The following is a 22,407-nucleotide window of genomic DNA, read 5'->3' as shown; positions in this document are numbered from 1 at the left end:
TAGAGTGCCCTGGCATCTAGCTCACAGCAACCTCTGACCTTTGGGCTCAAGTGATTCTCTTGCCTCAGCCTCTCAAGCAGCTGGGACTACAGGTGCCCACTATAATGCCAGGCTGTCTTTAGAGATGGGGTCTTGCTCTAGGTCAGGCTGGTCTTGAACTCGTGAGCTCAGGTTATCCACCTACCTTCACCTCCCAAAGTGCTGGAATACAGGTGTGAGCCACCACGCCCAGCCTTTTTTTTTTTTTTTTTGCAGTTTTTGGCCGGGGCTGGGCTTGAACTCACCACCTCTGGCATATGGGGCCAGTGCCCTACCCCTTTGAGCCACAGGCACCACCCTTTTTTAGAGTGACTTGCTGAATTTTAACTTTTTTCAGTTATACTTAGTTAATACATGGTGGCCATAAAGTTCATGGGCAACTTAAATTGCACACTATTTTAAATTGCCCATGATCTTTATGGCCACCCGGTACTTTAAGATTATAATTTATTCCAACATTGCACTTCACTTATTTCTAATGAAATTTACCAGCTTTTAAAAGTGCTTCTCTTCCTTGGCATGCTATGCATGTTATTTGTTTTAATTGAGTGGAATATAATTCTAGAATTATGGAGAGTATTAGATTTTATTAGTAAAATATAAGCTAATTGATTGCTCCTTTAATTTTATTTCATTGGTTTATCAGCTGAATTTCTTTACCTTTATGCTTAAAAATAATTTTAAAAATGCATTTTTGATCATTGAGTGATCATTAAGTCATAATTATATGGTGATTTACTTAAGCAGTATTCATTTCTCTAAACACATTACTGTAATTGTCACTGCCTAGGGAGGTCCAGAAATTAGGTTTGTTCAGGAAGTACAAATTCAATTTAACTTTTCAACAGAGTCTTGCTTGTTAGAAATATGACATATCTTAAACATGAATGGAATATTCTTTAAAAGATCTCAAACTTGGCTGGGTGTGGTGGCTCACTTCTATAAACTTAGCACTCTGGGAGGCCATGGTGGGTGGATTGCCTAAGCTCACATGTTTGAGACCAGCCTGAGTTCAAGCGAGACCTCATCTCTAAAAATAGGGTGTTGTGGCAGGCGTCTGTAGTCCCAGCTACATGGGAGGCTAAGGCAAGAGAATCGCTTAAGCCCAAGAGTTTGAGGTTGCTGTGAGCTATGATGCCATGGCACTGTACAAAGTGACAAAGAAAGACTCTGTATAAAAAAGGAAAAAAAAATGATCTCACACTTGTAATTTATTTTTGCAAGGCATCCATTCTGTAAATTTATTCTTTTCCTTATGTATGTTTGTTTAAAAAAGCTGACTATAATTTATTTACCTGTTTGTTGCCTTTCCTATCCTTCTAAAAACATATCAAATCAATTTTTTTTCAGATAAAGAAAATCTTGCTTGATATCCTCAAAGTATGTATCATTAGCTCTACTTGAGACGAAATAAGAAGGCTGAGTGTCATGGGATATGGTAGATGCACACAATATTTGTTGAATTTTTTGGTAAAGTTAGGTTGTTCTACAGATATTTTTGGAGAACCTACTTGCATACAGTGTGATAGGCAGGTAACTATGAAATAACAAGGATGAATAAGGGATGGCTTCAACTCTCCAGTAGTTTGGGATCTACTGGAAAATGGCAAATCCCTTTGGTATAGGGAGCTCTCAGATTGAAAGTCTAATGATTTAAGACAGTTTTTTCAAGTTTCAGGTAATGAACCATTGATACAGAATAGGTTCTTGGTCTCATTGATTCTAAGAATGAATCCATGGACCACAATTGATTTATTTTATAGAAAAGAATACAAAAATACCAAAGCTCCTGGCAGAGAGAACCCAAGTTGGGGAAAAAAGCTCTGTGTGTGTGTCTCTCTCTCTCTGTCTCTCTGCCTGGGTTCTTTGTCCAGGAGTATAGATAGTCACATAGGTCCTTTGTAGTTACATTTGGTCAGGACTTGGTAACAAATGAATGAAAGCAGTCCATTCCTGAAATTGGCCAGGCCTAGGAAGCTTACATGAAATTGACCTAGGCCTACCAAATGAGGGGGTTCCCTATTCAGCCGCAGGTGCAAGGGGAAGGAGGCACTAAGGCACTGGTGTCTCTCCCCAGCAATTGTCTGGCCCCTCTGGCTACTGGATCCTCCTGCTGGGGACCCCACCTACCCTCCATCCCGCTGGTTCTTCTGCCGGCTGCCCCTGCACCAACACCGAAAGGGCGGAGGTGGCAGGTCCTCCCCTCAGCTCCAGGGAGCTGGCTGGGGCGCCACCTACCCTGTATCACCATGATGAGACTTTTGTTACGCACATGTACACACTAATACCGAACATGTTCACATTTGTATTAGAGTTTGGAAAACATTGAATTTTTGAGGATCTGAGAAAATAAGAAAAACGGTCTTCTGAATTTTTCAAAGTAAAATTACTTGTAAAATAACTTTGTTCAGGTTAAAATCGTTTTTTTTTTTTTTTTGCAGTTTTTGGCCAGGGCTGGGTTTGAACCCGCCACCTTTGGCATATGGGGCCAGCACCCCACTCCTTTGAACCACAGGCGCTGCCCAAATCGTTTTGTTAATAAAGTCTTATTTAAGTTAACTTAACGTTAACTTTGGTTTAAACTTAAAGTTTAAACACTTTTTTTATTTATCTGGTATTCCTTGGCAATTTTTGAAATTAGGACAACATGGGAGTAAGAGTTGGAAATTAGAGGATGAATGCAATTAGTGTTTCTGAAATTTTATAAAAGTCCTTAATTTTATTAGGAAATCAGGTGTAGTATATGCAGGTGGTCATAAAGTTCATATGCAGTTTAAAATACTTTACTATGTTTACAGTGACCTGTATATGTTATGTATATGAGGATTTTTTTTTTTTTTGGAGACAAGAGTCTCACTTTGTTGCCCTCAGTAGAGTGTTGTGGCATCATAGCTGACAGCAACCTCAAACTCTTGGACACAAGCAATTCTCTTACCTCAGCATACGAAGTAACTGGGACTACAGGTACCTGCCACAACACCGAGCTATTTTTTAGAGATGGGGTCTCAACCTTGCTCATGCTGGTCTCGAACCCATGAGCTCAGGCAATCTATCCGTCTTGGCCTCCCATAGTGCTAGGATTACAGGCATGAGCCACTGCGCCTGGCCAGGATGTTCCTTCTTAGTTGGGTATGTATAGGGTGTTGTAGGAATACATATGTGTAAGAAGGTGTACCAAGTTACATTAGTGTGGTGGTGAGGGAAAGATTAGGGAAGACTTGTAAGTGACATCTAAACAGAAACTGAAGGACATAACAACATAGTTAATTTCGTTCTCATTTTAGGATTAATTAGGGAAGAGACTCATGGGGGTTTGAGGGAGGGATAAATGTATTCCGGTAGAGGGCATAGTATATTTGGAGAATTTGGCAGAAAGGCGAGAGTGGTGAGAGGTGGTTGCCCAGGCAGGGCCAGATAAGCTATGTCAAGGAGTTTGGGCCCAGTGCTGTAGAACCCAACATGCCAGCCACTGAAGTGTTTTTAATATATCAATAATGTCAACAAGTTTGACTTTTGTAGGTGGCTTTTAGCTGTATAATTGATACTTAATTTTATTAAAAAAAAGCAAACTAGGGCTTGGTGCCCTTAGCTCAGGGGTTAGAGCACCAGCAACATACACCAGGGATGGCGGGTTCAAACCCAGCCCAGGCCTGCTAAACAACAATGACAACTGTAACCAAAAAATAGTTGAGTGTTGTGGCGGATACCCATAGTCCCAGCTACTTGGGAGGCTGAGGCAAGAGAATCGCTTAAGCCCAAGAGTTGGAGGTTGCTGTGAGCTGTGATGCCACAGTACTATACCGAGGGTGACATAGTGAGACTCGGTCTCAAAAAAAAAAAAGCAAACTAGATGGGGTTAAAATCGTAAAAGTCTTTACTGGGAAGAGTTAGAGCCTCATTCCAGAAACATTATAGGCATCTTAATTACACTTTTATATCTTATGTAGATATTGCTATGAGCTTGAGGATAAGAGTCAGAAACCACTTGCAAATCATTGGTTGTAGGAATAATGAAATAGTATCTAAAAACAGTGTGTTTTTAAATCTGTTTAAGGGAAGAAACAGCAGAGAGAGCATGGATACAAAACTCAGACCTTGAGACAGAAGTTTTTCTCTCCCCAAAGCTTTTAAAAAACATACAAAGTTATACTGATTATAAGAAGCCACACCTGTATATTTAGCACCCATTTATTAAACACAAGCCATTTTCTAGATACCTATCAGGCCTAGATTTTTTTTTTTTTTTTTTTTTTAGAGAGAAAGAGTCTCATTTTGTTGCCCTCAGTAGAGAGCCATGGCGTCACAGCACACAACAACCTCCAGCTCTTGGGCTTAGGCGATTCTCATGCCTCAGCCTCCCGAGTAGCTGGGACTTAGGTGATTCTCTTGCCTCAGCCTCCCAAGTAGCACCCGCCACAACGCCTGGCTATTTTTCATTGCAGTTTGGTCAGGGTCAAGTTCAAACCTGCCACCCTTGGTTTATGGGGCCGGTGCCCTACCCACTGAGCCACAGGCGCCGCCGAGACCTAGATGTTTTATGTACAGTATATTTTTTATTTCTCATAATGACCTTGTACAGTTGATGATACTGTTTGCCTTTAAATGATGAGGTGGTAGAGGTAACAGGTGAATAGCAGAGTTGGGTCCCCAGGTCCAGTCCAGTTGGCTCCCAAGCTCATGGAAGTTCTTGACCTTACTCCACACCTTGCTGAAGAACATTAGGGTTTGTTTTCATGGTAGGTATTGTCGCCACATGAAGTGGAGTAAGGCTGCAAGAATCACTCTGATGTTCATACCATTTAAGTTACAAGATACCTGAACTTTAGTATTTTCTTTAGCTTTTTTATTCCATATAATTATTTATTTATTTTTGAGACAGAGTCTTAAGCTGTAGCCCTCAGTACACTGCTGTGGCATCATAGCTCACAGTGCACTCAAATTCTCAGGCTTAAGCGATTCTCTTGACTCAGCCTCTCAAGTAGCTGGGACTACAGGTGCCTGCCACAATACCTGGGCTCCTTTTTTGTTGCAGTTGTCATTGTTGTTTAGACGGCCTGGGCCGATTTTGAACCTGCCAGCCTTGGTATATGTGGCTGGTGCTGTAACCACTGTGCTACAGGTCTAAAGACTAAGAAAAAGTTAAAATATATTTATTCCATGTATTTTATATATTTATTCCATATAGCTTAACTTTTTTCTTAGTCTTTGGACTTGGAAAATCTGGAGAAAAAGTGATAGGGATAAAATAATAAGAGAGCAGAGCGAGGAGGAGGAGAGGAGAGGAACACTGCCAGGCTCCAGTGGAATTTGGGAGCCACAAAGTGGCAGCCTGCAGGTGTCTTGTTCTGAGCTGTTTACCAGCTTGTAAATCAGTTCACAGTTCAAAATCAAGGTGTTTTATATAAAACAATTTTGCTACACTTAAAATCAACTAAATTATTGGTGATAATTTTTAGGGTAAAAATTGGACATTCTGAAAATTCAATTTTTGTGCATGTCAAAAGTATAATATTCCCAAAGAAAATTATTAATTTGTTCTTTATTGTTAGTATAGAAAGTATGTTTATTCTTTGAAGTAGTTCATTCATAATACAGTATATGTGAAAAGCTAACTGACAAATTGCTGTGCAAGCTAATTTTATGTTCGGAGTTGAATAGAGATGATGTATGTCAACAGGGAATTTTCTTAACCTTAGTTAAGTCTCCAAAGAGGAGAGACAAGTTTTTAAAACCACATTAGAGCTTTCTAACTGATTAATTAATTTTCCCTAAGAAAAATAAAAATTATACCCTCTAATAGATTTTTTTCAAAGACCATCAAAGCACATTAATTCCTTAAACTCATTTGCCCCAAATTAATAATTCATAGTTCTATTAGTGCTTATGTAGTTAGAGAATGTATTCAGAAACAGTCTAAAAACTTGGTATCTTTTTTTAACTTTCTTTTTCTGCACTTCAGGAAAATTTGACATCATTGAAAAAGACTTTATAAGTCACAAAATGCTTTTTATATGTACATTTTATTTAATGCGTGATTTACAACTTTGTGATTTAAATAATGTTATTCCCTTTTATGGACTTTTTTCTCCTTTTTTTTTTTGTCTTTAAACATCTCTCTACAAGGACAATAGAGCTGTAATAGACTTTTAAAGTCAGGTGACTTGTATGAAGCAGAGCTGTTTAGTTAGTTTTCTTTCTTTCTTTCTTTTTTTTTTTAAAGTGATGGAGTCTCAGTCTGTCACCCAGGCTAAAGTGATGTGATCATAGCTCATTGTAATCTCAAACTCCTGGGCTCAAGCAATCTGCCTGCCTTAGGATATCCTCCTGAGTACCTAGGACTATAGGCACCAGCCACCACATTTGGCTAATTAAAAAACAATTTTTTTTTTTTTTTTTGGAGACAGAGTCTCACTCTGTTGCCTTGGGTGGTGCCATGCTCTGATAGCTCACAGCAACTTCAAACTTTTGTGCTTGAGCCTCCTGTGTAGCTGGGACTATAGGTGCCTGCAACTATGCCTGGGTACTTTTTCTATTTTTTTTTGAGACAGAGCCTCAAGCTATCGCCCTGGGTAAAGTGCCGTAGTGTCACAGCTCACGGCAACCTCCACCTCCTGGTCTTAGTGATTCTCTTACCTCAGCCTCCTGAGTAGCTGGGACTACAGGTGCCTGCCACAATGCCTGGCTAATTTTTGGTTGTAGTTGTCATTGTTTGGCAGGCCTGCCGGATTCGAACCAGCCAGCTCTGGTGTATGTGGCTGGTGCTTTAGCCGCTTGAGCTACAGGCGCTGAGCCCTAATTTTTCTATTTTTAGTAAAAATGGGGGTCTCATTCTTTTTGTTGTTGTTTTTTGAGACAGAGTCTCAAGCTATTGCCCTTGGTGCAGTACCGTGACATCACAGCTCACAGCAACCTCCAACTTGGGCTCAAGAGATCCTCTTGTCTGTAGATAGTTTTGTCTATTTTTTTTAGTAGAAATGGGTCTTGCTTTTGCTTAGGCTGGTCTCGAACTCATGAGGTCAAGCAATCTATTTGCCTCGGCCTCCCAGAGTGCTAGGACGACAAGCGTGAGGCCCTGTGCCCGACCAGAGGTCTCATTCTTGCTCAGGCTGGTCTTGAACTCTTGAGCTCAGAAAAAATTTTTTTTATAGAGATAGATTCTCACTATGTTGCCCAGGCTGGTTTGGAACTCTTGGCTTCAAGCAATCCTCCTGCTTTGTCTTCCCAAAGCACTGGGATTACAGGCATGAGCCACCACGCCTGGCCCCGTTTTTATATTTTTATTGCTATACTACATAATAAAGAGTTATGATTAAGTGAACAAGATGACTACCATTATTTTTCTATTGGATAAGTATTTGAAGTGAGGTGTTTCTTTGCTGCCTTCTGATCTATAGTTTCTTTTCCTTTACCTTTGACTTTGACTGTTTTTATTTGAAGAAGAATAATTTTTAATTATCATCTTATTAATGTCAGGCTTGTATCTCCTGAGTCCTTTACTTGTCTACGATCAGGTTCTCATTTCTATTGGTGGTTCCTCACCTTTCAGTTAGACAGATTTGAAGATATTATTGACAGGTATTCTTTTTTCACTGATGAAGTTTTTGTTTGTTTTCTTTTTTTTCTATTGAAAGCCTAGTGAAAAGGTTGTGGGAAAAGGAAGCAGTGAAGTGAAGTAAATGGAAAACGTGTTCCAGGATTACTCAGGGAGAAAAATTGAAAAGGTATATAAGGGCACAACGAGCCTGTTGATTTTGCAGAACTGTTAGATGGGTTGACCTAATAGAAATGTCTCTGATTTGTTTATGAGGGCAAGTTATTTGGCAGGCTGATCTTTCTTTTTTTTTTTTTTAATTGGGGCAACATGTACATAACATGATATTTATCATGCTAACCATTTGTTATGTATATAATTTAGTGGCATTCAATATAATGAAGGTTGTGTATCCATCACCACTATCTCTATCCAAAACAACTTCATTATTTTAACATAATTCTCATTACACAATAATTTCCCATTTGCTGCTCCTTTAGTCCCAGGTAACCTCTATTCTACTTTTTGTTTCTATGAATTTATCTATTCTAGATGCACCATATAAGGAGAATCATATATTTGTCCATGTAGCTTATTTCACTTAGCATGTTTTCAAGGTCTGTCCATGTTGTAGAATATATCAAAATTTCATTCACTTTTATGGCTGAATTGTATGTGTGTACTACCTTTGTTATCCATTATCCATTTATCTGTTGATGGATATTTGGGTTATTTCTACCTTCTGCTTTCCCACTATCTGTCTTGGAAACAGATAAAGATATTAGGAGATACTACGAGATTTTTATAGTATTTTTTTTTTGAGACAGAGTCTCTTTTTGTCACCCTCGGTAGAGTGCTGTGGTATCACAGCTCAAAGCAACCTCAAACTCCTGGTCCAAGCAATTCTTTTGCCTCAGCCTCCCAAGTATCTGGGATTACAGGCACTCACTACAACGCCCAGCTATTTTTTTGTTGTTGTTGTTATTGTTGTTTAGCTGGATTGGGCCGGGTTTGAACCTGCCAGCCTCGGTGCATATGGCTGGCACTGTAACCACTGTGCTAAGGGCGCCCAGCCGATCGTGATAGTATTAAGATCACTTTCTGGCAAAGGTACCATCAATACTAGTGACTGCCCCCAAACCTAATATCCTTATGATATTTCCTCAGGGAAATACTGGTATGTACATGACGCACATTAGGTAGCAGGAAATACTCTTTCTTGGGTCTCTATATTACTTTCTTGTGGCTGTTATTATATTACAGTTACAACTTGACAGTTTTTGTGAGAATGAAATAAAGATATTCAGCATAGCCTGTAAGGTAAACATGCACAGTAAATGTTAAATTCTTCCTCTTTACCTTTACCTCCTCTTCTGCCCCTTCTCCCTTTCCTCTCATCTCTTCTTTTTATTCCTCCTTTTTTTCCTCCATGAAATTATTATTACTATATCTGAAATTAGTCTGTTTTGCTTTCATACAGCTTTTTCGCTGTTAGGGGAGCTTTTCTAGATTTAGAGGCTCAAAGGCAAGTCAGTAATTTTGTATGCGTTAATGCTGCAGGTCACCATAAATAGACTCACGATGCAGAGTTTGTCATTCTGGGGCTTTTGATAGAACTCAATTATGAGGCATACCTAAATGTTGCATTGATGAAGACCACTTTTTTTGGGGGAATATCAAAATCAGTGGCTTACTCAAAACAATATTGTATTCTCCTATGTGTTAAGGCAATACTAACCTATATCTGAATGTATCTTCTCTATTTTATATCAAAGAAAATTCTCAAATCTCCGAGCTCTTTTGAAGACATTTTTGTAAACTGAAGAGGAATGCTTTCCCAATATGTCAGCTATATAAAATCTGTATTTTAAAATATAGACAATTTTTAGGTAAGTGAAGGAGATGAGAGAATAAACAAAATGAAATATTTCCAAGTATCACGGTCCCTCTCATTCTATTCTTTGTTAAACCTTTCTAGTTTAGCCTTTGACTTCTTACTTCCTTGCTAATCCCTTTAGTCAGCCAGTAGATAAGGAGCATAGAATCCTGCTACATATAGACCTGCCAGCTCAGTTTGATAAATCATGTCAATATTCTTTTTTCATTCAATATCCAATACCTAATATATGCACAGCTGCAGTCATAACAGAATGATTTTTATTTTCTTTTCGAGACAGAGTTTTTACTCTGTTGACCCAGGCTAGAGTGCCCTGATGTCACCCTAGCTTACGTCAACTTCAAACTCCTGGGTTCAAGTGATCTTCTTGCCTCATCCCTCCAGGTAGCTGGGACTAGAGGTGCCCACCACAACACCCAGCTAATTTTTCTATTTTTAGTAGAGATGGGGTCTTACTCTTGCTCAGGCTGATCTCAAACTGTTGTTAGCAGGCTATCCTTCTGCCTCATCCTCCCAAGGTGTGAGCCACTGCACCTGGCTTCCTACCAAAATGATTAAGAAATTTTCCCTGAAGAATACATAGCAAATTATGTGTGAGAGAAAACATGTTTATGTAATATTTAAGACATTATGGAAGTATGAAGTAAGAGTTTGCAGAGGAAAAGAGAGATTAGTTTGTTACTAGAAAAGCTGTTTGCCATTTTTTATATTTATTTATATTTCTATAAAAGGAAAGGAAGTAAATAATAGGATAACTGAATATATATGATGATTATGATAAGCGTCTCAGCCTTAGTTGACCTGTCATTTTGTCATCTCAGTTTCAGAAGGGACTTTATATAGCTGCTGCAGATAGTCGTCTCTCTGGACACAAGGCTTTTGTTCTCTGGGCATCCGGCTTCTCTGAAGACTTCTTTAATTATAATACTCAGTACAGTGTTTTAAAATTATAGATCCTAGAGGGACGGAGGGAGGGGAGTGGGGCCTTGGTGTGTGTCACACTTTATGGGGGCAAGACATGATTGCAAGAGGGACTTTACCTAACGATTGCAATCAGTGTAACCTGGCTTATTGTACCCTCAATGAATCCCCAACAATAAAAAAAAAAAAGAAAAAATTATAGATCCTGTAATAGGAACAAACATCTCTAGGCCAATGGTATAATGATTTTGATTAGATGCTACAATTGATTAAAAAATATTAGGATGCATTTCTATTAGATACACTTATTTATCTAGAATTACACACATTTATAATATGTTAACTTATGATGTACCTCACAAATAGATATTAAAAGAGAAGAAATATAATGAAATAAACTATTTAAAAATGTCTTACTAATAATGATAGTGTGATTACTCTACTATTATTCATTATATCAAAGCATAATATATACTTAAGGTTAGAGTCATTGTTAGTAAGATATGAATCCACAGTTCAAATAATCTTGATAATTTCTCCACTGCTCTAGCGTACCTTCTGAGGTAGGCTTCTGCTCAGCTGCAGTCAGTTCTCTGAAACTCTCATCTAGAGATATTCATAGAGTTACTTTTTATTCTACAACAGTGATTTTTTTTCTAAGTCCATTTTTTTCCTACACTCCTGAAGCCAGTTATAAGGAAAAGAGTCTAGTAAGAAAAACAATTTTGGGCTTGGCACTCGTAGCTCAGTGAATAGGGCACCAGCTACATACACTGAGGCTGGCAAGTTCAAGCCCAGCCCAGGCCTGCTAAACAACAATGCCAACTGCAACCAGAATATAGCCGGGCATTGTGGCAGGCACTTGTAGTCCCAGCTACTCAGGAAGCTGAGGCAAGAGAATCGCTTAAGCCCAAGAGTTTGAGGTTGCTGTGAGCTATGACACCACAGTACTCAAAAAGAAAAATAATTTTGGGAGATGTGAGAAATCACTGTTATTTATATTTGAATCAGTCCGACTTACAAGATTTTATCCACTCTGTTTTTATTGAAGAGATGAAAGTTTATTATAGTATGTTAATAATGTAAAGCCTTTTGTCCTTTCTATGGTTATGTGGCATATATATTAATAGTTTCAGAGGGGTTGAAAAAAATAGAGTCAGAAATTGAAAAACGTTTATTTTACAGATTGTTTTAGTTTCTTTAAAATGGCAGCAGAGGGCACTGTGGTATTTAGTTTCTAAAACTGTTTAAAATTGGAAAGTTGTTAACATTTTTATGTGTAATGCAGTGTATCTATTCAGCTAATTCAGTGAAAGGCTGAAACGTATTGTTCTTTTGTTTTTCACTCGGTTGGGACTTTAAAAAATTTTGTTGAGAAAAAAATTGTTGAGAATCGGAAAATTTAAAGTGCACTATTTTTCTGGGTTCTGCATTTGCTTTTGTTTAGTGTGTAAGAGAAATATTTTAAAAATATTGTAAACCTGTTCATTAATCTTTAAAGTTAATTTATATAAGATTATCTTGATTAAAATCAGTATTATGAGAAAAAAGTTTTCAGTGAATATTATGTAAGAAATTTAATTAAACTTTTGAAAGATGTTTTGTAGATCCTAGCATCTCCAGTCGTATGTTACGTATACCTTTATTAGCCCAGAGGCTGTTAGAGATAGCATGCCCAGAGTGACAGATTACCTTGTTATGACAGCATTCACTTAGGAAGCAAGTCAGTCTTGGTCTGACAGGAAGCCTACGTATTTATTTCTATATCATTAATGAGAAAAGAAGAAAAAGCTTGTTCCATAAAATTTCCATAGGGAAATTACTTGAAAGTTTGATTTATATTTTAAGAATATAATAAACATTGAGTTGTATAGATTTTGTATAACCCTAAAGAATAGAAAAATAGTATTTATAATACATTTATAATGTATAGTAGAACCTGAAGGGCGGGTAACCAACTGCTGAAAATACAGAGGTGGTTAACATAAGGAATTAGGCCTTCTGTGCTGATATGTATTGTGCATTTATGGTCTATGAAAATTAGGGCCACTTACAGAGATGGTCAATGCAGGGAAGTGGTCAACTATGGAGGTTCTTCTGTAGTGTAAGTGTAAGGAAAAGAAAAATCTCAGCTTTTACTTTGGTCATTCTGTTATAAATTAGTTCAAAGTAATAGCCAATAATGATTACATCTTTATAATGTTTTCTAGTGATTCAATGGTTATTCCTTGGGACTTTCTTGGTGTGTTAGTATTTCTTTTCTTTTTTTTTTTTTTTTAAGAGACAGAGTCTCACTCTGTTACCCTTGGTCGAGTGCCATGGCGTCACCTCACAGCAACCTCCAGCTCCTGGGCTTGGGTGATTCTTTTGCCTCAGCCTCCCGAGTAGCTGGGAATACATTCACCTGCCACAATGCCAGGCTATTTTTTGTTGCAGTTTGGCCACGGCTGGATTTTAACCCACCACCCTCAGTATATGGGGCCTGTGCCCTACTCACTGAGCCACAGCGCCGCCCAGTATGTTAGTGTTACTAGTTGTACAAAGGAGGAAATTGAAAACCTGTGATACACCCAAGATCACATAGCAAGACAATGACATTGTTAGTGACATACCTTAATAGTTATTCTCCAAACCTATACTCAGTTGGCCAGATTACATTCCTGAGATCTGTATACATTCTAGAGGTGGCTTTTAATTTTAAAATTAATGTTCTTTATTTACAAAGAATCCATTTTCATATGTTTTTTTTTTTTTCCTGTCAAGTATAATAATTTGTAGGAAGCAAGGAACTTGATAAGGGGTTTTGCTGTGTTGCCCAGGCTGGAGTGCAGTGGCTGTTCACAGGAGCCATAATTTGCACTACAGCCTTGAACTCCAGGGTTTATGTGGTAACTCTTGTCTTAGCTCATGAGTAGCTGGAACTACAGGTACATGCCACCATGCCCAGCAGAGGAAGGAACTTCTTAAAAAAAATCCTTTCTGGCCAGTATGATAAGAACAAATAAACTCCATGAAGGCAGGAATCTTTGTTTTGTTGTTCCATCTGGCACTTCAGTGTGCAGTAAATATTTGAATAAAAATTTGTTGAATTTATAAATTATTTGACCCATCATTGATTTAAAATATTTAAACTTTTCTAGGAGTTAAACTTGGATATAGAGAATTCTTTTGTTCCTTGGAAAAAGATTTTACAATGAGGAGAAAAATTACTCTGCACTTAGCCACTAATTTAGTAGGAGATGGTTTCTACCATCTATGAACTACCATCCTAGTTCATGTCGAGCATCGTGGAGGAGGAAATTATGGGAAAGCTTGATGTTAAGGTAATAAATAAGCACAAATTCATCTTACCAAATAACTTGCTAAATTTAAAGATGGTTAGTTGGAATTGTAAAATGATTTAAAAATTATTAGAATTGGAATTAGGTTTATAAAGAGGACATACTAGTTTAAAATAAATAGGCAGTGATGTTTTATGCTCATATCAAAGCACGAGCCAAAGCAATTAGTGTTAGCATAAAGCACAGCTGCAGTGTTTACACATAACATGCTTAGCTGTTTTTTCCTTTAGTAAATAATTTCTTCAGTGAATACTTTGTCCTGTTATGTGCTATTATTTATCAAAATGATCACACAATATGTCAGAGGACAACCTGACACCTTGAATTTCACTTATACTTGTAATACAAACTAATTGCCTAAGTATTAATAATAGGGAGGATATGGAGGCATCAAAATTGTTATGTAAGAAAATGAAGGATTGGGAGAGAGAAGTCTCCCGGGTAGGAGGTAAGAGGAAATGTAAAGGCATTCCTTCATGTATTAAACAATATTTACTGAGCACCTCCAATGCTAGGTGCTGGAGGTATAGTGAAAAATGTAGGCTAAGTCCTTTCCCACATGTAGTTTACATTGTAGGGAAGGAAACCACATTCAGAGAACATAATGTCAAATAGTGATGAATGATATGAAGAAAAATCAATTAGGATGAGGGACTGGAGAGAGATGGTAAGAGAAGTGGTGGGTTGTTTTAGAAAATGGCATTGTGGCAGTGCCCATAGCTCAGTGGACAGGGCTCCAGCCACATACACTGAGGCTGGCATGTTCGAACCTGGCCTGGGCCAGCGAAAACAACAATGACAACTGCAGCAACAAAAAAAGCCGGGCGTCTGTAGTCCCAGCTACTTGGGAGCCTGAGGCAAGAGAATTGCTTAAGCCCAAGAGTTGGTGATTGCTGTGAGCTGTGATATCTGTGATGCTGTGGCACTCCACCCAGAGGGACAGCTTGAGACTCTGTCTCAAAAAAAATAAAATAAAAAAAGAAAATGGCATTGGAACAAAGACTTATACAAAACAAAGAATCAAGCTCTGCAAATGTCTAGATTAAGATACCAAGCACAGCACCAGTAGCTAGACATTCAGGTGCGTGAGACCACTGGAGGCCACACATGATCCCAGAAAGATAAAGGACAGGAGCTGCAACTTACCTTAGAGTATCCTTAGGTTTCTTTTCCGCTGGAATCCCTATGGCAGTCTCTCAGAGCAGTCCAGCTCAGATGGAATGTGACGGTTTCCACACTGGACAGGTATGGGAGCCTAGGGTTCCAATCTAGGGGGCCCAAACAAAGTATGGTGCCCTCACTAGGTCTTTATAGTTCTCCAGTCAAATGCAGTGTACCAGACAGGGGTCATACAGTGTTGCCTAGCAATATAGTTATCAGATTGCCAGGGTAACAGCTGGTCAGTTAAGTGAAGGTTAAATTTTCATGCAGAGGGGAAAGGTTTGGTTAGACCTTTTGTCCACAGATTTATTGTTTATTAATCTTTGATTGCTATTTCTCACAAAGGTTCACCGGGCTTTGCCAATCCTCAGGCATAGAGAGGAATGAGAAAATAGGCTGGATTTAGATATGAAGGGATTCAAGTCACTTGAATAAAAAAGGGCTGGTATTAGGTTTCCAAAGCTGTGTTTTGAAAGGTCAAAATATTTCAGTGTGATTTATTATTTATTTATTTATTTTTCTTTTTAGTGTGATTTATTATTTAAAAAGTTGGTCTCCAAGTATATGGCATACTTCCTGGGTGAAGGGCCCAACTATAACTTGGACTTCTACCTTACAAATGCAAACTCTGTAACATAATCATATGTACCTGCAAATTAATCCGAAATTAAAAAAGTAAAAATTAGTCTCATTTGATATTTTCACTGAATCCATTTATTGAGTCCATTGAGGATAAATTATTTATTTTTTTAGAGAGTTTATTTTTGTTTATATTATTTCTTTCTTTCTTTTTTTTTTTTTGAGACAGAGTCTCACTATGTTGCCCTTGGTAGAGTGCTGTGGCGTCACAGCTCACAGCAACCTTAAACTCTTGAGCTTTAGTGATTCTCTTGCCTCAGCCTCCCAAGTAGCTGGGACTACAGGTGCCAGCCACAATGCATGGCTATTTTTTTGTTGTAGTTGTCATTGTTATTTGGCAGGCCAGGGCTGGATTTGAACCTGCCAGCTCCGGTGTATGTGGCTGGAGCCTTAGCCGCTGAGCTACAGGTGCCGAGCCTTTTAGAGAGTTTTAAAAGGGTGATTTGTATAAGTTGACATTGTGATATCACTGAGGAACTTCAATTATATTGAGGTTTTGTGTGATTGTAAAAGTCTCACAAATGAATCGAAGTTAAAGGTAATTCAATAATAGATCTTGCCTAACACATTTAAAGAATGATAAAATGTATTATAAAAAAGCGTAATAGTTTGCATTCCCACCAGCAGTGTAGAAGTGTTCCCTTTTCTCCACATCCACGCCAACATCTCTGGTTTTGGGTTTTGTTATGTGGGCTAATCTTACTGGAGTTAGATGATATCTCAAAGTAGTTTTGATTTGCATTTCTCTGATGATTAAGGATGATGAGCATTTTTTCATGTGTCTGAAGGCCCTGCACCTGTCTTCTTTAGAGAAGTTTCTCTTCAAGTCCCTTGCCCACTCTGAGATGGGATCACTTGTTCTTTTCTTGCTAATACGTTTGAGTTCTCTGTGGACTCTGGTTATTAAACCTTTGTCAGAGAGACATAACCTGCAAATATCTTCTTTCATTTTGAGGGCTGTCTTCTTGCTTTACTTACTGTGTTCTTGGCTGTGCAGAAGGTTTTTAGTTTGATCAGGTCCCAGTAATGTATTTTTGGTGCTCCTTTTGGAAAGATGTTTAGAGAACACTTAGGGATCTAAAAATAGACCTGCCATTTGATCCTGCATTTCCTCTACTAGGTATATATCTAGAAGACGAAAAATCACTTTATAACAAAGATATTTGTACCAGAATGTTTATTGCAGCCTAATTCATAATTGCTAAGTCATGGAAGAAGCCCAAGTGCCCATCAATCCATGAATGGATTAATAAATTGTGGTATATGTACCCCATGGAATATTATGCAGCCTTAAAGAAAGATGGAGACTTTACCTTTTTCATGTTTACATGGATGGAGCTGGAAAATATTCTTCTTAGCAAAGTATCTCAAGAATGGAAGAAAAAGTAGCCATGTACTCAGCCCTACTGTGAAACCAATTTATAGCTTTCATATAAAAGCTATAACCCAATTATAGCCCAAGAATATGGGGAAAGGGGAGAAGGAGGGAGGAGGGTGTGTGGAGGGAGGACAATTGGTGGGACCACACCTACAGTGCATCTTACAAGAGTACATGTGAAATTTACTAGCTGTAGAATATAAATGTCTTAACACGATAACTAAGAAAATGCCGTGAAGGCTATGTTAACCAGTTTGATGAAAACATTTCAAATTGTATATAAAACCAGCACATTGTTCCCCATGATTGCATTAATGTACACAGCTATGATTTAATAAAAAAATGAATAAATAAAAAAGCATAATAGGTTCATATACTAAAGGTTAGAAATCAACCTTTTAGGTAAAATGTTACTATGGCAGCATAGGGTGCTACTATGATAGGACTTTTATCTGTAAAGATTAAAGCCAATGTTTGTGGACTCACAGCTTCTTGTCTTCAGCCAAAATTTGAATATATTTATTAAAACAGATTCAAAGTTGAAGCCCATCCCACCACATTGGACTATGATTAGGATATGAGCATATATAAGTAACTACTTTATTTAAATTACTTGTGCATATTGGAGAAACATCAGCTTTTACTTGATTCTTCTGTTGGATAATGTAGTTAATATAAAAATCGAGAATTTTAAGGTTTTGGATTTTGAATGTATCTCATCCTGTTCCTCCTGCAGCTGAATGAGCCATCCTTTCTTAATAGCAGCCCTTGCATCAGTATACCCAGTGCCTTCAATCACTGTCTGCTTCTCTCCTTTGTTTACTTGCATTTATTCTTGTTACCACAAAAGACTCTTTCCATCTCTGTAATCTGCTCACATTCTTGAGAGGAAATGTAGTGTGAGGCAGAACGATCAGACCAAATCACTTCAGAGGTCATTGGAAATCAAGTGTACTGGTTTTCCACGGGTTAATCTTTTACTCTAGGTTTAGTGGGTAAAAAGGAGGTGGGACATATTGTACAGTGCGCTCCTACCTCTGCTAAAATACATGTAGATATTTTTTCATCAGGAGTATAGGTTTGGCATTTTCTTGTAGAATGAGTTGGTAGATATAACAGGTATTTGAGCCAATTTATCCATACTTTATGGTTTACTAATATGAATATTTCTAACCTTAGGCTATCACTCCACGTAAGTAAACATGTCATGTTTGTTGTAATATGCATGCTGCTGGGAATTTCCTTTAATATAACATTCAGGCCAGGTGGACTGACTCACTCCAGTAATCCAGTTCTTTGGAAGGCTGAGATGGAGGATTCCTTGAGGTCAAGAGTTTGAGACTAGCGTGGGCAGCATAGTGAGATCTTGTCTCTACCAAGAAGGAAAAAATTAGCCAGGTGTGGTGGCACGTGCCTATAGATCCAGCTGCTCAGGGGGCTGAGGTAGGAGGATTGCTTGAGCCCAAGAGTTCAAGGTTATAATGAGCTATGATCACACCACTGCATTCCAGTCTCAGTGACAGAGCTAGACTCTGTCTCTAAAAGAAAAAGTGGGTATATATATGTATACACACCCATGTAAATATTCACTTGTATGCTATTATAATGGCATGTGACGTCTGCCTGCAATAGTGATCTGTTGTGAAAATTTTATTCCCATTATATCTGGGATGTGACAGATGAATTTCATATGAAAAACCCAATGAATTAAAGTACATTATGGTAAAATATAAATGTTTATTCACACAAGAATTAGCTGCTCCTAGGGAAGAGAATACCCTAGGCTGGAGGACTGAAATGGGAGTATCCTTTTTTCTATCTGGATTTTCTTGTGTTATGTATAAGAGTTACCTAAAGTAAATAGTAAAGTGGTAAAAAGTAAGTAAAACAAAACAACAGAGTAAACAATAAGAAAAGAGAAAATAAATGGATAAAGCAGATATTCTTTGGGTATAGTTTTAGCCAAATATCATCTGGTCGCTTCTATTTAGATGTTTTCTCACAATGAGTATACTCTCTGTATTGATTGACGCCTGAATTTCATTCAATTTTCCTCTACATGGTAATTGTATTCTAATAATTTGTCATCTAATTGTTCCCTCAAACTTCAAATGATACAGAAGAGTTGTCAGGTTTCTGTCTGACATGAGATCTGTTCTCAACTTGGAATAGAAGCTAGCAGAAGTGTTGCTTTATGAATGAAAGGATCATGGCGACTTATGAGTATTCTTCCACTAAAGATAATTAAGATAGGATGTTTTTAGGTACTTTAATCTGTATAGAACAGGGATTCCAACCTTTTAGTTTCTCTGGGCCACAATGAAAGAAGAGTTGTCTAGGACTATATGTATATATTTTTTGAGACAGAGCCTCAAGCTGTCACCCTGTGTAGAGTGCTGTGGCATCACAGCTCACAGCAGCCTCCAACTCCTGGGCTTAAGTGAGTCTCCTGCCTCCGCCTCCCAAGTAGCTGGGATTACAGGCGCCTGCCACTATTTTTTGGTTGCAGCCATCATTGTTGTTTGGCGAGCCTGGGCTGGATTAGAATCCACCAGCTCAGGTGTATGTGGCTGGCACCTTAGCTGCTTGCGCCACAGGCGCCGAGCCAAATATATATTTTTTTGAGACAGTCTGACTTTGTTGCCTTGGGGTCATGATAGTTCACAGGAACCTCAAACTCTTGGGTTCAAGCAATACTCTTGCCTGAGCCTCCTGAGTAGCTGGGACTTGGGGCCATGATGCCCGGCTAGTTTTTCTATTTTTAGTAGAGATGTGGTCTTGTTCTTGTTCAAGCTGGTCTCGAACTCCTGAGCTCAAGTATTTCACCCGCCTCACCCTCTGAGAGTGCTAGGATTACAGATGTGGACCACCATGTCTGGCCTTGGGTCACCTATTGAATACACAGCACTAATGAAAGCTGATGAACCAAAAGAAAGATCCGTGCATAATCTTCGTAATATTCGCCCCACAGATCAGCAAAAATGTCCTCACCTAATAATCCTAATTATGCAGCAGCCCATTTAGAAAGTCTTAAAATCGTCCAGAAGGTTGTAAGTTTGCAATCACTAATATATAGGACATATCTAAGTAATAAAACATCTTTTTTTGATATTGTTTATTATAAAAGTGAAAGAAAAGTGGGCATTATAAAACTAGTGGTATATTTGACATTGTATTTGAGAAATTGGTGCATCAGTATCTGATTTGATGCAAGTAGTTGAAATTTTCATTGAGTTTTCAAGGTGCTCATCAGATACTTGGGTTCTAATTTTATTCTTAATGTGCTTGAACATAGTTGCCTGAAAATGTCATGCCAAAAAGCGATGACATGAATAAGATCTGATTGTGACACGAGGGATATTTGTCTCTGTGAAGACAGGACCTATGTAAAAGTCCAGTAAAGAGACATGATCAAATTTTTCTTTAAGTTGAGTGTCAGATTTCAGCTCTGTTCAATCCATTTGAAAATTGGCAGTTAACATATTTATATCTATAGACTGAAAATGGAATTGCAGATGCACCAAAATATTTTCCAGGAAATCTTAAAATCTGTTTTCAAATTCTTGTATCAAATCAAAAAACAAGGCTGCATATTTTTCACTGTTCACAAGACTGTATGGAAATGCATAAAATTATTTGCCTTAATTTGAGCTTGCCATAATTTCAGTTTCATTTGGAACACTGTTATGGTTTAAAACATTGTATTGATAAGTTCTTTTTCTTTTCTTTCTTTCTTTTTTTTTTTTTTTTGAGACAGAATCTCACTTTGTCATCCTCAGTAGAGCACCATCATAGCTCATAGCAACCTCAAATTCTTGGGCTCAAGTGATCCTCTTGCCTCAGCCTCCTGAGTAGCTAAGACTACAGGTACCCACCATGTGCCTGGCTAGTTTATTTTAGAGATGGGGTCTTGCTGTTGCTCAGGCTGGTCTAGAACTTGTGAGCTCAAGTGATCCACCTGCCTTGGCCTCCCAGAGTGCTAGGATTATAGGTTTGAGCCATTGCACCCACGTGATAAGTTCTTTTTCACCTTGAAGATGCATGTTTAACTCATTTAAATGAATAGTTAAATTCACTAAAATTGCTAAATCTGTGAGTCAGTTTTCATCATCAAGTCCTGCCACAAATTGTTTTTTTTTTTTTTTTTTTTTTTCAGTTTTTAGCCAGGGCTGGGTTTCAACCCTCCACCTCTGGCATATGGGGCTGGTGCCCTACTCCTTTGAGCCACAGGCGCTACCCCACAAATTGGGTTTTTGATACCATAAATGACTTGATAACTTGTTGGAAATCATAAAATCTTTTCAACATTTGACCTTGACTTAGCCATTTTACTTCTAAAAAGTAAATTATGTTACCTTAGCATCAATTCTTAAAAGGAATTCCTGGAATTGGTGATGGTTCAATCCCTTGGCCCTCATGAAATCCAGTCTTTTTTTTTTTTTTGAGACAGAGCCTCAAGCTGTCCCCCTGGGTAGAGTTCTGTGGCATCACAGCTCACCGCAACCTCCAACTCCTGGGTTCAAGCGAGTCTCCTGCCTCCGCCTCCCAAGTAGTTGGGACTACAGGTGCCCACCACAACGCCTAGCTATTTTTTGGTTGCAGCCATCATTGTTGTTTGGCAGGGCTGGGCTGGATTCAAACCCTCCAGCTCAGGTGTATGTGGCTGGCGCCTTAGCTGCTTGAGTCACAGGCGCTGAACCGAAATCCACAGTCTTGATGATGATTTGCATGGTGTTACCCATTTTTAAAACTTTTGTGCATAAATTTTCTTGATGTACTAGGCAGTGATACTTCATCAAACACGAGTTTTGGGCAGCAATGGCATCCTATTCCATTAAATTTACAAGTCCTTCTCTTGTACCTGCCATCGTCACAGCACAATAACTATACCAGATATGTTAACAATGGACAAAGAAAATTGCTTTAATGTATTTTTTACTGCTTAATGTTTTGATTTGGTTGTGCCTTTTAATGTCACTAAAGAAGCCATTTCTCCCTAAACATTGTTATTGTTACTAAATTTTAAGCCTTTTTAATTTTTTGAGGGCAAAAAGTAAAAACCAAACAAACACATGTATATGTATAGAGAAAATAAAAAAAAAGAAGCCATTTCTTCAGTGACATTATATTCGTCATCAATACCTCTAATAAAAATGGCAAGTTGAGTCATAACATAGTATTTGTAGCATCAGTGCTGTCATCCATCGCCAAAGCATAAAATTAAAAATTAGCAGCTTTGCTCTCCAAACTACTTTCCATAGATTTCTTCAGTTTACCTGGCTGCAGTCTAGTAAGACAGACTGATTTTAGAAATATCCCTCTTTTTTCAGGGCAAATTGTATCTGCCATGCTTTTCATACATTCCTTAATAAACTTACCATCAGTAAACCATTTTGATTTTTTTGCTATTAAATATGCTACCACAGAACTAGCTTTTACAATGGCATTGTCTGAGTTGTAACTTTTAAAAAACTTTTAGTGACATGACAGACTTTTTTCA

The 22,407-nt window shown here is 38.1% G+C and overlaps 1 protein-coding gene across 2 annotated transcripts in view; it reads left to right on the top strand.

Moving 5' to 3' along the window:
* Nucleotides 1-22,407, top strand: part of DTWD2 (DTW domain containing 2) — a 124,418-nt gene that overhangs the window by 5,391 nt on the left and 96,620 nt on the right. The window lies entirely within an intron of this gene.

This window comes from Nycticebus coucang, chromosome 17 (assembly GCF_027406575.1).
Source record: "Nycticebus coucang isolate mNycCou1 chromosome 17, mNycCou1.pri, whole genome shotgun sequence".
Classification (NCBI taxonomy): Eukaryota; Metazoa; Chordata; class Mammalia; order Primates; family Lorisidae; genus Nycticebus; species Nycticebus coucang.
This window is presented reverse-complemented; position numbering and strand designations above follow the sequence as displayed.